Source organism: Pogona vitticeps, chromosome 3 (assembly GCF_051106095.1).
Source record: "Pogona vitticeps strain Pit_001003342236 chromosome 3, PviZW2.1, whole genome shotgun sequence".
Taxonomy (NCBI): domain Eukaryota; kingdom Metazoa; phylum Chordata; class Lepidosauria; order Squamata; family Agamidae; genus Pogona; species Pogona vitticeps.
The window spans coordinates 85,748,615-85,764,442 of NC_135785.1; the positions used below are offsets into that span (position 1 = coordinate 85,748,615).

The 15,828-nt window shown below is 40.9% G+C and overlaps 1 protein-coding gene across 11 annotated transcripts in view; it reads left to right on the forward strand.

The window, feature by feature from the left end:
- Nucleotides 1-15,828, forward strand: part of SGMS1 (sphingomyelin synthase 1) — a 99,653-nt gene continuing 83,825 nt past the window's right edge. For 5 of the 11 annotated variants that reach the window (XM_020801286.3, XM_020801291.3, XM_020801285.3 and 2 more), the window contains exon 1: nt 1-350. The gene's annotated coding sequence lies outside the window, so the exon portion shown is untranslated. Of the gene's footprint in view, nt 351-608; nt 1,118-6,257; nt 6,365-15,828 lie in introns of those variants that run through there. The other 6 variants (XM_020801288.3, XM_072995274.2, XM_078391347.1 and 3 more) reach the window with 4 other exon arrangements.

Consider the following 15,828-nt stretch of genomic DNA (forward strand, 5'->3'; position numbering starts at 1 on the left):
CTCTCTGCTGCCTGCCCGCCCGCCCGCTCGCCTGCCTGCTCGCTCGACCGCCCGCCCCCCTCTCCTACGTCGCCCGTCCGGGACCCCGCGGGCCGCGAGCGTCGCTGTTGCCGCTCTATGCTCCTCCGGCGGGCGGGCGGGCAAGCGGGGCAGCTCGTCTGAGGAAATCCGCCCACCGAAAACCATCTCCTCCGAAGCCTCGGCGGGCCGGCCAGCCAGCCAGCCAGGAGTTCCTGCTGCAGCCGCGGCGGCTCTCGTTGCTACCCTGGGCGGCCAAGCGCTTGTCTCTTGCTCTTCGCCCCACGCTTGTAACCCAGGCGTTTATTCAGAAGCGGCCCACGGTGAGGAAGGTGAGGAAGGTTCAGCGCCCTGCCCCGGCTCGGCTCCCCCCCTCAGAGCCGCCGCCGCCGCAGGAGCAGGCGGGCGGGCGGGCGGGCGGGCGTCGTTTCCCCTTCCCAATATAGCTCCCAGAGGGCGTCAAGGGATCGAGGGACCGGGCAGAGGGCCAGTGCGGGAAGGGTGGAAAACCTGCGCGGAGACGGAGATTGGGGGGGGGGGGGGAGAAACGGCGAAGCCGCCGGAGGGAAAGGTTTCGGGGGGAAACGGAAGGCCCTGTTCTTATGAGGGGGACATGTTGGGGGGGGGGAGGCCGGGATCCCGAGACAGGGAAGAGGCTGGAGGGAAGACACTTGAGGAATTACAGCCCAGGCGGTTCGCTTTCCTTTTCTCTTTTCCCTTATTATAAGCGGGCGGAAGGCGGCATGGGAGGACGCTGGGGCTGAGGGGGAGGAGGACCGGGCACCATAACTGGGTGAAGGCAGAAGGAGCAGGGACGGAGGGGAAGCAAGCGGTGTGAGTCGTGCCTCCCGGGAGAGAGAGGTCGAGGAGGAAGGGGGGGGGGTCTGCCGTGTTGCGGAGAACAGCGTTGGCGGAGTGAGTTGCTGTGAACTGGGGCCTTCTTGGAAAGGGGGGGGAGCCTTGTTGGGGAGAGAGAGAAAGAAAAGGAAGGGGAGATATTGGGACTGTGAGGGGGCTCCGTGTTGTGGCACGGTGACGCTGACCAAGGAAGAAAGTGGGGTGTGGAGGCGTTGGGTACACATGAAACCCAAGTGCTCAGGTAAGATGCTACAGTTGGGGCGGTTTGGGGGGGGAAGTCGGGTTCCAGTGCCAGGCATGTCTGTGTGTTTGGGGTGGGGTGGGGTACATGAGGTAGAATAGCAGGACTGTGCAGTAGTAAGGAGGATACTGGGCGGCTGGAGCTGTACAGATTTACTTAGAGCGAAGTCCTCAAAGTCCCACTCCGTTTCAGGGAGTTTACCCTCAAGTGCTGTTAAGATTACAGTCTGGAAAAACCCATGTCAAGGACCTGTTAGGAAGGCCAGTGTTTTGAGGGGGTGGAGAGGGAGGAGAAGGCTACTGGATCCATACCATACTATTAAGTATATGTGTGTCTCACCAGTAGAATACATGGGCAAGAGTTTATACACCAACAATTCTTACAGATTATGTAACACTTTAAATCAAATGTCAGGTCACCTGTTACAACATTAGTTGTAATACTAATTATACTGCATATGGTAGGTAAGGGGTTTTAGCGGAAACACATGGCTGCTTACAGAATTAAGGACTGAGATGCTGTTTTAGCTAAGTTACTTAAAATTCTGTTACATCTGTGGAATGGTTAAAATACTGTACTTTGTTTTTGTCAGAGGAGACCATGATATTTGGAAAAAAATAAGGAAGGATTATTGTCATGCAGCCATTGACCAATAGTAAAATGGGAGAAAGAGACTAGTTTAGATTAAACTGGATAGGGGATCTAACCTGAACAGGCTTCATTTGTTTGTAATGCATGAAGTTAAGAAATACTTCAGATACCTTGCCATGTGCTGTATGCTTGCTTTCTTAGGTACTGGAGGTTCCTTTTTGTTCTTGTTAGTCAATTGTCAATGGCCAGACCAGAGTTCCATGAAGTGTCATCACCATCTTCTAAATCAATGCATTGTTGTCAGAGATTTTAATTACTATTTTTATGTGACAGTATGAAATAGCATTTGCATAGACAGATGAAGGATATTTCTCTAAGTCCTACATTTTGGAAGATTTATCCTTGCCATGTTTCTTTGTGGCTACAGTACATAAAGCATTCTTGTCCCTATGTAGTGAATGTGTCACTTGTAGCAAGTGGGAAGTAGGTCATAGCATTTGAAAAAAAAAAGGTTCTTGAACAAATAATTCACAGATATCTGTGATTCAACACTAGGAAGGAATTCTTTGCTTTAGATTCTGATGTGACGTTTCCATTGGTTTTTTTATTTCTTTTTCTGATCAGTGGGCAGTTATGATTAGAAAGCTGTCTATTGAAGTTATAGAACTTTGAGGGAAGTTTGTTGACATTACACTTTTGGTTAAATCTAGTGCGAAAGTATCACTACAAATTGCACAGTCCTGGTGAGGAAGTTGATTTAAAAATGTAGAGGAGAACATATGGTTAATGGTTGGCCTCTTTGTAAGTTACTCTAATTCACTGATCATTTTGTTAAAACATTTTAGTCCACTATAAATGGATTAAACTAAGCTGCTTCCTGGCTGAGTGATAGAAGAGAAAGAGTAAGTAGGTAGAACACATGGTTTGCCTTCAAAAGATCCAAAGTAGAATCCATTGTATCTCCACATAAAACTAGGAGAGTCTGATCAGAAAGCTGTAAGATGAGCTGCCAATCAGTATAGATAGTACTGAACTAGATGGAGCACTTTTGCTTACTCTGTACAAGGCAATTTCCTATGTTTCTAACCATCTCTATAGCAACCCTCCAGCCTGGCAGGAGCTATGATGATGGGAACAGAACCTGGGCCTTGCCTCGATCCTCTGTACAGACTAGCACTTATCAAGCTGCCAAGTCTTTGTACAAAACAGAGAGCAGAGCAGGCACTGGCTTTTCAGATTGTCATGTAATTACAGACTGTTGGTAGTGGCAACGGTTCATCTAATTTGTCTGTTTAGTTCACTTGTATATTCTGAAGATAGACTACTCCCATATTTGATTGGTAGATTTGTGTCCTGCTCTCTCATACCCATGTTCACAACTTATGTACATTTAAGATGATTTTAATGTACATGCAAAAAGCTCAGTCTATGAGTGTTTAGAAAAGAATACTGTGATTTCTGAGACCCAGCATGGGTGTCTCGACAACATGTTGTGCCAGATTAACTTGCCTCTTAAAAAGAGTCATAAGCTTGATGGCTGGGAGTGGGACTTCCAGAGTTTGGGACTGCAATTCCTAGAAGTTGCCCAGAATTCCCCCAAGTAGAATTCTGGGAGATGCAACTAAAAACAGAAGTTTGCAGAGTAACATTTATTGCCTACATGTGGGCCTCCACTGCCATTATTGACCTTTCAAGAAGGAAACTGATCTAGTGGTGTCTGGGAGTGGCAAGGCTCCGTGGGACTTGCAAGAGTCTGTGGAATAGGCAGTCTTGTTGTCTGTTAGGCTCCATAGAGAGAGCCTGGTAAAGAACTAACCATCCCACAAATACTTTCAGCTCTCATACAGCCTATCCGCTTCCAGTCACCATGGGGAATGGTTTCCTTATTCTTGGAAGGCTAAGCATGGCAATGGAGTCCCATGTGTCATTAATTACATGTGGGACTGTAAACTGCTCTGCTCTGTAAACATCTGTTTTTTACTGTCTCCCAGAATTCTGCCTGGAGGACTTTGGATTAATTGTGAGAATTAAAAACCAAAGAAATATATATCCAAAAAATAGCATCTCTATTGGTAGATGACAGGAATGCTGTGGATAGAGCTTGATTTCATCAAGGCTTTTCATAAGATCCTTCATGATATTCTAACAGCCAGCTAGTAAAAAAATGGCCTAGAAGTTGCTGCAGTCAGGTGTACTTGTACCTGGCTGAAAGGCCACATCTTTGGAAAGGCCACATCTTTCCAAAGACTACATGCCAGTGGTTCCTTGTAATGCTTGAGAGAAATGATGAGTGGGGTGTCAGAGTTCTGTCCTGGACCTAGATTCATTCAGCATCTTTCTAAATGACTTGGATGAGTGTGGAGGGGATGCTCATCGAATTAGCAGATGTTTCCAAATTAAGAGCAGTACCTAATACTCTGGAAGACAGAATCAGGATTCAAGAGGACTTAAACAGGTTGGAGGGCTGGGCCAAAACAAGCAAGAAAAAAAATATAAAGTTTTGTATTTAGGCAAGAAAAAAAATATTTATTCAAAAATAAGATGGGTGATAGCTGCCGTGACATTGATACACATGAAAAGGATTGAAGGGTCTTAGTAAATCACACACTTAACATAAGTCAGTAATGTGATGCAGTGGTCAAAAAGTAAATACTGTACAGTACTTGATTGTGTCTACAGAAATATAGTATCCAGGTCAAGGGAAGCTAGAATAGTCACTTTTGCTGTGATCACAATTATAAAATAGATATTGACAAGCTGGAATTTATTCAGAAGACAGCAGTCAGGATAGTTAAAAGGTCTGAAAACCAGGCTGTATGAGGAACAGCTGAGAAAGCTCCGTATGTTTACCCTAGAGAAGAGAAGGCTGAGAGGCAACATGATAGCTGTCTTCAAATATTTGAAGGATTGTCAGGTGGAAGAAGGAGCAAGCTTGTTTTCTATAGTTCCAGGGAGTAGGAGCTGAAGTAATGGATACAAATTAAGGGAAAAGACATTCTGCCTAAAGATTAGGAAAAAATTCTTGATCGTAAGAGTTGTTCAACAGTGGCATGGTTTGCCTTGAAAGGTAATGGACTTTCCTTCATCTGATATTTTTTAACAGAAGTTAGATGGCAGCTTGTCAGGGATCCTGTAGCTGTGAATTTCCTGCTTTGGCAGGAGTTAGATTCAGTGACCCCTGTAGTTCCTTCTAGCTCTCTGGTTCTATTATTCAGTGGCTTTGTTTATTTTGTCAGTGGGTTTTAGAATGCTGAGTTAAAGGTTACACCATATTCTTAGGTCTTTTGTCGCCATCTGTAAAATGACAATACGTTTGTCAGGTGAACAGATTTACATATTTATTGCAGTAGCAGTGAAAATGTGAGCAAATCATATGTCCTCTTCTGCATTCCTATGCTATGTCTGAAGGGAAAATTTGTGCATTTTTCTGCTCTGTGATAGTGCTTAGAATTAGTTCCAGTTACTGTAGAATAGAATTATTTTTGGTGAATGGGACTTATCATTTGCTTGTCTGGCTTCTGCGTTCTGTAACCGACAGTTACCTGAACTGCACTGTGTTTGCTGGTCTTAATTTCTTGGTAAAGACATAGATGTGGATGCTTCTTTCATATTTATGAAAACAGTGGACCAACTGTTTAAGACTTTGAGAACTAGTAGAACTTGTTCACTGAAGAAACTTGTATGCAGGAACAGAATGCAACAGTTTCAGACAGTTTAAGCTATGATTCCTTGGTACATAATCTGGTACTGTATGGTGCAATATGGTTTATACATCACTGTAGACTTTTTCTGTCTAACCCCCATGGGTTCCAAATGTTATACAGTAAATTGAAAAAGAGATGTGTGAGCCACTTGCATTTGTGTCATTTTTATACTCAAATGTTGACTTTAATGCAGAAACAGTAATACAGTAAATATAGGCATGAATTTTGGAGGGATGCAGTATCTACTTTGGAAAGTTCTTTGAAAATTCATAGAATGTTAGATGATTCCTTGTTTGTGGATAATGGTTACTCCTGAGCTAAACCTGTGGCTTTGTGTATCAGTTAAATATAGTGTTGTAATCTCTAGGTACAGATGGTGATCTGAAGGATGGGTAGCATCAAAGGGTTTTCATACAATTTCCTTTATTCAGCAGAGAATTCAACCTGTAGTTCACATTCTTATTATGATGAAAAAGAGATTGTTGCTAATTTGAAAGCATGGTGAAGAACACAACTTTGTATATTAATACGTGCTCTGCGTCCAAAAGGTAACTGTATTAGCTATTGCAGTACAAGCCTCAACACTACCTGCTAGTTTTGTTAATCGTTTAATGTCAACAAAGAAGATTGTGGTAGTTTTGATTCATCGAGGTAATTTGCAGAATTCAACCTACTATCTTCACCATGCATTTATATTTTTGAGACAACATTGATTCAATCTGATTAAATGCTAAAAATATAACTAGATATATCGAAATCACATTTCATGCATATGTATGTGTCCTGAGGTATTCTTAGTTCTAGGGTTAATCTCTTTCATTGTTGTTGTTGTTATTTCACTGTAGTTTGTCTCAAAGAACCTGCAAAGAATACATAAGGGTGTAACCAAAGCTGCCGTCTTAAACACATCTATGTGGAAGTCAGCCCCAGAGTCGTTAGGAGTTACATCCAAGTAATCTTGCTTTTAGTTTATTAGGAATACAGTAGATAAATTGAGTATGAAGTGGTGTGCATTGATGATAGGATTGGGGAATCCAATTCTAGCAACAGTCACATTTCCTTTTAGGTTGCATGTTAAATGTGGGTTGGACCAGATCTGGCTGCAGGAATGGAGTGGCATAAATTAAATTAAACTATTACTACCTCTGGCAGCTCTTGGTTGTAGTACTTTTATTATCTTGTCCGGTGCCACCATGATTGTTAATAAACTTGTCTCATTTTCTTATGTTTTAATTTCCACTGCCACCAATTATATTACAGTGGGGTCTTGACTTAAGAACGGCTCGAGTTAAGAACATTTTGACTTAAGAACCGCTCTCATAGGAAAATATTGACTTGACTTAAGTACTTAGATTTGAGTTAAGAACTGAAAAAAAACCACGTGGGAGGCAGGGAAAGTGCAAAATGTGAACTTTCAGTTAACTGTTGGCCAGTGAAAAGGGTGCCTGTCTGCTTCCTCACTCCTCCCAGCGTTTAGAGAGTGGATTGGGAGACAGTCTTCGGACTGCCTGGTACTGTACTGCCTGGACTGTCTTTTCCCTGCCTTCCCTGAACCTTTCTTGACCTAAGAAAAAAAGAAACAAAATATCCCCCTCTAGTGGTCGAAGGCAGAATAGCAGCTTCCCATTAGTTTCCATGGACGGAAAAGAGCAGATACGGATCAAATGGTTTTCAATGCATTCCTGTGGGAAATGCAGATTTGACCTGAGAACTTTTTGACTTGAGAACCGCCTTCCAATACGGATTAAGTTCTCAAGTCAAGACCCCACTGTAATTAAAACAAATGTTCCCTTGCCTCCCCCCTTTTTTGCAGTAGCCTTGTGAGTATATGTTCTGCAACTATGACAGCTAATTAAGAATGACAATACAGTATATTTATCATTTGGCGTTATCAGCACATAGACTTAATCTAAAAATTATAGGGAATTATAGAAATTTTCTGTTCCCAGTCTTTCAGTCTAGACCCTGGTTTAACCTTTTCTTCTACTGGTACCTTTTTGTTCCCTCAGATTTTTGTCTTTCTCTCTTTACATGGTTCCAGCTGACTCCTGACAGTGCCATATCTGACCTCTTTATTGTCTTGAGCCACAGGCTTTAACCATTAGCATGAGACCACCTCACAGAACCTCTTTCTATTGCTGTTTACCCAAGGACCGAAAGAAATTCATTCTGTAGACACCACAGAACACTAATCAGCTTAGCATCTCCTGATTTTTCTGATCAGTAGAAACATATGTGGCATTCACTTTCAGTATTGCTAACTGCCATAGGTGCTGCCCTTCTGAGCAACTGTAACCATGTTTTGTGTTAGTAGTCAAGCCTCCATACATTGTAACCTTTGAAGAAGGTTGGGGCCTAATCAGATTTACTTACCTTAGGGTAAGTAAATGTACTGATTTACTGTACTGAGATATTTAACACATGTAGGTGATGTATAAGTGAAGACAGTTGTAAACATGTGTCATCTTTTTATTAAATAAGATTGTTAGCCTCTGTGCTGCAAGGTCAGAAGACTAGCAGTTGTAAGACTGAATCCACGTGATGGAATGAGTTCCTGTCCCTTGTCCTAGCTCCTGCCAACCTAGCAGTTTGAAAGCATGTAAAAACGCGAGTAGATAAATAGGTACCACCTCGGTGGGAAGGTAACGGTGTTCCGTGTCTAGGCGTGCTGGCCACGTGACCATGGAAACTGTCTTTGGACAAATGCTGGCTCTACGGCTTGGAGATGGGGATGAACACCGTGCCCTAGAGTCGGACACGACTGGACTAAATGTCAAGGGGAACCTATACCTTATACTACCCCAATGTATTTCTCTCATGTCCACGAATGCTCAGGCCACCCACCCCCCACACTGCTAGAGCCACCCTGTGTTCAATTTAGGCACATCATCCATACACTTTCTGCCATTTCTCCAATGTAAGTCCTAATTGGGATAGAAAAATCTTCTCCAGGAAGGATTAGCCTTCCCAGTGTGCTGTGATCGTATTAAGAAGTATACTTGCCCTAGTACAGAAAGAACCTCTTGGAAGAGTGGAAAGGATTAGCCTTCCCAGCGTGCTGTGATCATATTAAGAACTATACTTGCCCTAGTACAGAAAGAACCTCTTGGAAGAGTGGAAAGGCACTGTGAGTACACTTGGGCATCCCCTGGGCAATGGCATGCAGCGAGCAAAACCATTCGCTTCCAGACTGGAACAGCACTGAAACCATCCACTTCATAGACACCAACTCCCTAGATGACTGCTGAAGTTGAGGAGAAGTTTCTGAACACCTCTCAAGCTATGGCCACTTCTGGTCAAAAATAGTTGGATTGCGTTGGCATTTTAATTGTTTTTTGATTTTGCCTATATTTCATGTCCATCCATGATTCTGAATTACTGTATATAATGCTCTTATACAAATAAAGAAGTACAGAATTAGAGGTGGAAAAATAAAAGGCTGCAGGGGGAAACAGGGAGGCAGTGTGGAGGCTGCTTTGGTTTCTTTTGAATGCAGAATATTACATCTGCTGCACTGCTGCAAAATCCTTTATACGTAGTATGCAAAAATATTTTTTAAAAGATCACCCATTTTTGTTATCTTTTTAAAATCCTCTATCATCTGTTGTTGTTTTGAAAGATGCTGTTTACAGAAGGGGCACCTCTTTACAGTGGCCTAATTTGAGCATTAAGCAGGTTTACTGTTATGTGCCAGTTTTGTAAAACAAACTTGAAATAGGCTTATTTCTAAGCCATGGCTGATGCCATAGTTTGTATGAGTTTACACATTTTTGAGATTAAAAGGGAATTTAAAAATAAGAGAGAGAAGGAAGGAATACAGAAGCACAAGGCTTATTCATGTGATGCAAAACCATGGATGACTGTTGCATCTGGAAAAGGATAGTGTAACTTTTAGAACTAGGTTATACACATTGAAATTAGGTTGGTTGAAACAATACCATGAAGAAAATAGTTCAAAATCTCCCATTACTATTGCTTTTTTAAAATTTTAACTTTTATATTTATAGTTGCTTCCTAGTTGTATATTATTTTTATTTTATTTTATTTTTGTAATTTACACAGTCAAGCCCCCAAATGGGCTTTTTGGTCTGAATTTTTTTATTTTGCTTTGTGTAATCAGCCTGCAGTGTCTAATACCCTCTGTTATGATGCAAGTGTATAGAAGGAAAACATACAAATAAAAGCATAAACCATTTATAATTATGGTATTAGAATAGGAGCAATCATCAGAGACATGGGTGCTGCAAGATGATTGGGGAGATTCATAACATATAGCTGTTGCATAGCTGGTTTGTTTGATTTCTGCAGTTTTCCCATGTTTTGAGTCATGAAGTGTTTCACCTCATGTTACATGGGGAGAATTTGCTGACCTAAGAACACATGGTTGCATTTGCTGATGAATATCTGCTAATTTGGTTGTACTTTTTACTCTTAATGGCTTGGTACAGTCAGGTGAAACACAACATTCATGTGGTTCAGTAAGCCAATATTCTAATGAATTCTTAGCTTATTTCTCTGGTTGATTTATGAGAGACAACCCAAGTTGTCTGTTTGCATCATGAGAAACAACTTTTTGCAGGGTATTGGGGAAAACGTTTAGGAGTGACCAAGTTCTTCAGAATTCTGCCTTCTTGTGACATTCAAATATAACAACTGTGTCTTCCATTTTTTTACCAACATAGACAGACAATGCCTGTTTTACATAGTAGTCTGTTCAGTATGCTAGATATTGTTAACACACAGAGGAACGTAAGATGAGCTGTGCTGGATCAAATCAACAATTTGCCTAATCTAGCATCATGTTCTCATAGTGAGCAGCCATATGTCTCTTGGAAGCCCATAAGCAGGACATGTGCGAAGGCTTCTGTTCCTGTCTTCCAGCAACTGATGTTGAAAGACATACTGCCTCTAACAGTAGGAGTAGAAGAAAATCACCATTTCTAGTAACTGCTGATAGCCTTCTCCTCCGTGGCAACGTTTGGAAGCAAAATCCAGCCAAAATTTATGTGCTGTATGAAATAACTCCAGGTTCCAGCATTGTGAGAGGGGGAGAAAAGTTCCTCACTATCCACAGCCTCCACGCTATGTGTAAATCCGTACTTCTGTAGTCAGCCTTTTCAGCATGCTGGTGTAATCATTTCTGAGGCTTTGATCATCAGCTCAGTGATGTCCATTGTGGTGTGCAAGTCTGATTACCTGTGTGCATGAAGTAATTGTTTCTAGAACTTGACCAATAGAGAGACTATTACTTATATTGCTTCTGAAATCAATCTAAATTTTAAATAAAATACTCTAAAACACCTGTTCAGGTTTTTGGTACGATAGTGTAACTGCTTCTACTTCTGTGATACCATTTCCATCTAGGTAGCATCTCTTCCATTGCATCTCAGACTGATATGTAAAGCTATCTATGAAATGTTTCTATAATGCACTTTGACCTCCCACTGCTGAGCTGGCATGCATCTCAAACTTCTGGCACACTCTGTTGCTGTCAAGTAGAGTAATAACTTACTGTTGTGTTGAAATTTTTCTGCTCTGCCAAACCAGAAGAGACTGTTCACATACAGAATAGGACATAATTACTGTGCAGTGTTCAGCAGTGCTACCACCTGTAGAAGGAAAGGTCTGAGCTCTTGCCTATGAGAGACTGACATATAAAAGTAGACTTGTATAAATGGATTCTTTACTTGACAGTAACAACAACATTGTAGACCAGCTATCTGTGGAGAAATGATAAAAGTGCAAGAAATGTTAAGAGCAATTAGGAAATTAGTTAACAATACAGTGGACCCTCGACTTACAGACGGCTCGACTTATAGACTTTTCGAGTTACAGACTTCTCTGGCTGCAAAATTTAGATTCAACTTGCAGCCAGAGAATCGACTTACAGACCAGAAAAAAACCAAAATGGAATTAAAATAGAATAAAAACCACTGGTTGTGGGATTAATTGGTTTTCAGTGCATTGTAGGTCAATGGAGAATCGATTTACAGACTTTTCGACTTGCAGCCACCATTCCAATATGGATTAATTCCTTAAGTAGAGGGTCCACTGTAATAATACTCAAAATGTAATGTGATTACAGGCTTAAGCTATGTGTTCCTGTTTGTAGGAATGTAATAAAAGGTAGCTAAAGCGATGGATTAGGACTCAGGAGACCTGGGTTTGAATCCCCACTCAGCCATGGAAACTCACTGGGGGAGTAGAATTAGTAAAACCACTCCTTAAGTATTTCCCTTACCTTGAAAGCCCTATTAGGGTCACTTTAAGTTGGTTCTGACTTGACAGCACAGCAGAACAACAACAACATCAACAATAACAGGTAACAGCCCTTCTAAATGTATAGATAAATGATAAAACAAATATTGTGCAGTTAGGAAAAAGTAAGGTGTGTTGAAAAAGTAAGATGTGTCTGGTGATTCTTTTAAGACTTGACATAATGTCATTATAGTGTATACTCTGATTGTCCAAAGCTCATTATTTGGATGAATGAAGTACAGTAGTTTACAAGGTTAGAAGGTACTGGTGATTGTGATATAGAAAAGCCAATGCAGGAAAAAAGTAGTGGGAGATTGTGATAAAATAAAACATTTTAATATGAGTATTCTTTTTAACATGCCTAATGTTATGATTATAAGATTTTTGACTGCATGGAAAAGTGAATTCGATATAAGTATCTAGAAAGGGAACACTTGAACAGTTTGCTAAGCAATAGATCTAAGTCAGAGACATTGATTTTTTAACTAGTGTATTGTGGATATAATTGTACCATAGTGGGTTGTTGCTAAGATATCCAAAGTGGAAGAGCCATCTATCAGACAGTATCGGGCTGTGGTCATTTGCTGTCTGAACAATGGATTCCACTAGAATTGGGAGGAAGCAGTTGTACAGTATTTCCACTGCAGCCCACCTTGAGCATTCCCCAAACTGGTTCTGGAGAGCTGGGAAACCCTCTAGAGCACAGAGAACAGGCTGTGAGAACAGGGAGAAAGTGTCAAAGGTTCTACCAGTGGGGTTTGAATTTTGCCTGTAAAAAGTAACGTGAGGATTAATCATTATTATATCACTGCTGTATCATCAAATTTTGTGAATCTAAATAGAGAGGGGAATTATTTGATACAAAAATTGTAGTACTGTAACAATAAACCAATGTGTATTAATTAGAGCAGTGGTTCCCAACTTTCAGTCACCCAGGTGTTCGTGGATTGCAACCCCTAGAAACCAAGGCCAGCAAAGCTAGTGGTGAAGGCCTCTGGGAGTTGCAGTCCAAGAACATCTGGGTGACCCAAGGTTGGGAATCACTGCATCAAGGTATATATTATATCAGTTTTAACTAGGATACCTGTTACATGGCTTTACAAATTGAGATAATAATAATTGTGTGTCCTCAGGTTGATTCAGGCTGATGGCAACTCTTTTCAGGATTTTCTAGGTGGACAGTACTCAGAAGTGGTTTACCATTCCTTTCTTCTGGGGGCATCTTGGGATTGTGCAGCTTGCCCAAGGCTATACAGGCTATCTCTTTTCCACAGTGGGGAATCGAACTTCCACCTTTCAGCTCTGCTGAAATCCAGATACCTAAGCCACTGCAAGCCAGCTTCTAAACTTGAGAGGAATATTAATATTTGAGATTGAGTCCTCTAGAAATATCAGTAGGTATGATTATGGACTTCTATAACAGAAGGGTTAAAAGAAAACTTACAAATGATTTATAGCATCAATGGCGAACCTATGGCACGTGTGCCACAGCTGGTATGTGGAGCCCTTTCTGTCAGCACATGAGCCATAAGTTGCAAGATTGCTACTCCCCCCCTCCGTGCAGCCAAACCTGAGAAGGCGGCTGCAGCTGTGGTGCTGGTGTTTCGGCAGGCGGATCTGGAGAAGCTGGTGCTGGCAGCGGATCTGGAGTGGGGTTTTGAGGCACCTCCGTGCCGGGATTCCCCGTTCCACCACCGGTGCCGCTGCTACTGCAGTGGCACACTGCCAGCTGTTGCCTCCCCCATTTGGGCACATGAGCCCAAAAAGGTTCACCGCCACTTATTTATAGTGTAGCAATATTTATCAAACTAATAACATTGTCATTAAAACTGTATCTGTCTTAAGCTGTATAATAAATATTTACATATTGTATGTTTGCACTATTTATGGAACTATTAAAATAGCTGGTGAATTTTCTCTCTGGCTATTGATTATTTTTCCCCTCCTCTCTCTCCCTCCCCATACCCATATTAAGGGCAAAGTGAAAAAATAAGTAGCTTTGCATGTAATAGTTCTGATTTCAATGTGCAGTTCAGCAGCAAAAACTTTGGCAATAGTATTGGGGGAGAATTAGAGTGGATAAGAGCTTCCTTTGATAGAAATTCTTTAGCAGTTTATGGTTTGTTTTGTAATTCAGTAGCTTCAACTGATGATGAACAGGAAGGAAGAAGACATAAGTTATCTTCATCGGAACAAAACATATTCTAGTGGGCTGGCAGTTTCTCTGCAAGAGCTACACAAGTGTCCAATTCTTTTTCTGATGTGACATTTCACTGACATACAGTGAAACAGGATAAGTCTCTTTTGACATTTGAAACTTCAATTTATCTAGGGAGACCTGTAATTGTTAGTCTAATTGTAAAATGTTAAATTGGGAATTAACTGAGATTAAAAACAGTATACTGATACTGTTTTTTGGTTCCTAGATACTTATAGCTGCATGACACCTCTTTCCTTTGGTTGTGGGTGTTAACAAAGTACATATTTATATACTTTTTGAAACATCTATATCCTGCCTTTCTTTAAAAGCTCAAGTAGGTTTAGACTGTGAGAAATATAAAAAGACTCAGATATTTAAAAACAAACAGCTAGGCATTGAATTTAGAACTGTGTTGAATCCAATTTACTGGAAATTATTACAATATTATAAGTAATTTTTTGTCTGAGTGCTAGGACATATGTTACAGTGGATGGTCCTACTGATGATCATTTGGAATTGGTACCAACACAAATAGTTCATCTAATTCTTATATTGTGAATTGGTTTTCTGCTGAAAAGTGAGCTCCAAAGAGATAGTAGTCCTGTTCACACTTGATAATCAGGCAGAGAATCCTTCCTTTCTGTTTATGAGCACTATGATTGTTTGTACTGCAATTGTTCCTGCTTGTCTTTTTCCACTGGAATAGCTGAAGTACCAATAAATCGACCAGGAGATAAGCAAAGATAAATGCTATGATTGAACCTGTTTTCTTGCTCCCAAACAAGTAAAGAATCACAAGTAAGCTTCTTGACCTTCATTTTATACCCTGGCTTGTTAAACAAAGTCAGAGGTGTAAGACTAAGGTTTTGCTTTCAGTTTTTTTTTCTACATGGTTGCTCCATCTGGTTGGAGGAACCAAGAGAGCTGTTGGGCAACATGTATTCCTGTACTGGTTCATTATTATGTGTGAACATGGCCATTATGGGGAAGAGCCATACATTGATTGTATGGTGTAATTGTAGTGCTGCTTTTGATGCCTTTATTGCACAAGTGAAACTGTATCTGAAAATTTCCAATTTGGTTTGGAACCTGTATGATTCCTGCTCTGGAAAGATTAACCCATGTGTAATTAGATAGTTTTCCTGAGTGATTCAGTTGGTAATAATTTAAACATGTACAAATGAATGCTGAGAAAATTATTATTTATACCTGTTTCATAGGTAGTGAATTCTTCTTCCTGGCAGACACATGGAAGGGAAGAATTCTGGAATAGGCTTTGAACATTATGGGTTTGGGAGTACCAACTGCCTTTCAATGTGCTTACATGACTGTACTGTACTAGGTAAAAGTTCCCCTTGGCAATTTGTTCAGTCGTGTCCGATTCTAGAGGGCGGTGCTCATCTCCGTTTCCAACCCATAGAGCTAGCGTTTATCCGAAGACAATCTTCCGTGGTCACGTGGCCATTTACCTTCCCACCGTGGTGGTACCTATTTATCTATTCACATTTTGCATTTTCCCTGCTTTCGAACTGCTAGGTTGGCAGGAGCTGGGACAAGCGACGGGAGCTCACTCCATCACGTGGATTTGATCTTACAACTTAAGATCTTACGATCTTACCACCACGTCCCCACATGACTGTACTAGTGATCAAATATTAGTAAGCACTTATTATTTTCAACATTTCCAAATTCAGGAAGGCTGATAATTAGCCTATTAACAATATAACATCTCTTGAATTTGCCTCTCAGGTAAAAATAGTACTGCAGACAACTTACAAACTTCATAAAAGAATAGTAACAAGTAAAACCAAATTTAATTATAAAATCAAGTAAAACCAATCCTATCTTAAAAACCTTACAATCAACTAAGTATATTGAAGCAATTTAAATCAACAAAGGATAGAGTTAAAAACACCACAGCAGGTTCGACATTGTATACCTGTCTAAAAAGATGTATT